This window comes from Trichechus manatus, unplaced genomic scaffold (genome assembly GCF_000243295.1).
Source record: "Trichechus manatus latirostris isolate Lorelei unplaced genomic scaffold, TriManLat1.0 scaffold00131, whole genome shotgun sequence".
Taxonomy (NCBI): domain Eukaryota; kingdom Metazoa; phylum Chordata; class Mammalia; order Sirenia; family Trichechidae; genus Trichechus; species Trichechus manatus.
The window spans coordinates 517,471-520,198 of NW_004444067.1; the positions used below are offsets into that span (position 1 = coordinate 517,471).

General features: G+C 40.8%; 1 protein-coding gene across 6 annotated transcripts in view; it reads right to left on the reverse strand.

The window, feature by feature from the left end:
- The window catches only part of CLIP1 (CAP-Gly domain containing linker protein 1), a 135,583-nt gene that overhangs the window by 105,119 nt on the left and 27,736 nt on the right, over positions 1–2,728 (reverse strand). The window lies entirely within an intron of this gene.

Consider the following 2,728-nt stretch of genomic DNA (forward strand, 5'->3'; position numbering starts at 1 on the left):
TTTACCAAAGTTCCTCTTATTAAAAAAAAAAAAAAAAAAAAAAAGCTACTATTTTGCTTGTGTTCCTACCTCACTCTCACAAATGGGAGACTCACAGAGGGAGTTCAATTTCCAAGCACCAACTTTAATAAAAGAGGAAGAGTTTCAGACCAGGGCAAAGGGTTCCCTGACATGGATCACTCACAATCCCTTCTGACTCTCTTTTCATTAAAAGGCTTATGCTTCCGCCGGAACACAGGAAGCTTTGCTGCTAAACATCAACACTAGAGGAACCATTTTTTGTGTGGATGACCTACAGGTTTATTTTAGGAGACAAAGAAGCCAGCCCTGAAATAAACAAGAATTTCGAACTCAATTAATATCCGAGCTTGTGATTTAATTCTGAGATCTGATCTAAACAGCCAAGGGGAAAGGGCAAGATTTCAGGGATGTAAATAACCCTGGAAGACCTATCCTTTTTGGCATCTGCAAGAAAAAAGTGTTCTTTTTATTTCCTGAGGATTTCAGTTTTACCAAAGTTAGGATTCCAGGTAAGAGCACTATTCTTCCACCCAATTAAAAAAAAAAAAAAATGTGTTCCATCCTCTATAAAGTGAAGGTTTAGTATAGTTGTGCTACATCCTTCAGAGTCTTAATGTCTGGGAGATGTCAGCATAATGGGGTATGTTTCAAGTACTTAGAACAATTCTAGCACATAGTGAGCGCCACAAATGTGAGATATTATTACTTCTAAAGATCCAAGCTCCCCATTTCCTCTCAGATACAACCTTTCCCACTCCACCATTATTTGAACAACAAATGACATAAAAATCTGTCTTCCATTCTAAACACACAAAATTCCAGAGAGTGGGTAGACAGTTCAAGATGACAGCCTTCTCAAAACACAGAGCATACGCTTACTGGATTACTCTTTCTAATAAGCAATCACCTATAAAACTGTCTCATAAAGGTAAGAATATTCAAAACATCCAAATAAAGAAAAAACGTATTAGCAGTAGAAAAGAGTGGATTACTTAACAGGACCTTGAAGAGAAAAAAACACAGAGACAAACATGACCCTAGTAACTAATGCCAAAGTTTGGAGGTGAAGCTAGTACCACCTAACACAGAATTTACACAAAGCACAAAGGAGCAATTACTGTTCCAGCTGCCCCAGGAACCTACAGAATACTACGTCATTTGCCTCTGGGATCACCTCCCTGCCAACACCCACTACCACTGAGACCCCATCTCAATAACTACCCTTCCATGAAAGAGACCAAGTAAAAGGAACGAGAATTCAAAAGCTAAAGATTCAGTTCTATTCCACCTACACATAAACATATGTATATTGTATGTGTATATATATATATGCATATAATATATACAAATACACACACACATGGCACAGTGGTTAAGAGCTATGGCTGCTAACCAAAAAGCTGGCAATTTGAATCTACCAGCCGCTCCTTGGAAACCCTATGGGGCAGTTCTACTCTGTCCCATAGGGTTGCAATGAGTCAGAATGGACTCAATGGCAACGGGTTTAGTTTTTTTTTGTTTTATACACACACACACACACACACACACACACACACACACACACACAATGTGTGTGTATGCTGAAAGGACAGAGATGTTTCTAATAATAAAAATTAATCTAAATCAGTTAAACATGGTCCCCACAGCTAAAATTCACCTTGAACTGGCAATATCAAGTTCGCCAAGTTTACAGGATTGCCTTTCTAAAAAGCCATCTTAAAGACATCCAAGTTAAAGATACATTTGAGACGGAACATACTTTTTGTTGTTGTTAGCTGTCGTCGAGTCAATTCTGACTCCTGGTGACCCCACGTATACAGAATAGAACTGCTCCATAGGGTTGTCAAGGCTGTGACCTTTCAGAAGCAGACTGCCAGACCTGTCTTCCGAGGTGCCTCTGGGTGGATTCCAACTGCCAACCTTTCAGCTAGTAGTCGAGTGCTTAACCATCTGTCTTAGTCATCTAGTGCTGCTATAACCTAAATACCACAAGTGGATGGTTTTAAGGAAGAGAAGTTTATTTCCTCACAGTCAAAGCAGGCTAAAAGTCCAAATTCAGGGCGTCAGCTCCAGGGGAAGGCTTTCTCTCTCTGTCGGCCTTCTTCTCTTCAGTATTCCTCCAGACTACGAGCTTCTCTGCGCAGGGACCCCGGTCCAAAGGACGCGCTCTGCTCCCGGCACTGCTTTCTTGATGGTAAGAGGTCCCGCTGTCTCACTGCTCACTTCTGTCTTTTATATCTCAAGAGATTGCCTCAGGACATAATCCAGTCTTGTAGATCGGGCCCTGCCTTACTAACACAACTGCCACCCATCCTCCCTCATTAACATCATAGAGGCAGGTTTACAACATAAAGGAAAATCACACAGTACCAGGAATCATGGCCTAGCCAAACTGATACACACATTTTTGGGGGGACATAATACAAACCATGACATTCCAGCCTTTGGCCCCCAAAAAATCACATCCTTGCAACATGGAAAACATATTCACCCCATCATATCATAGCAAAAGTCTTAACTCCAAGTACAAAATCCAAAAATTCCTCTTCATCTGTGAAATCTAGAATACAACTTATCTGCTTCCAAAGGTACAATGGCAGAACAGGCACAAGCTAGACATTTCCATTACAAATAGGAGAAATTGCACGGAAAGAAGTGATAACAGGCACCAAGCAAGTCAGCAGAACACATTACATTAGCCCTCAAG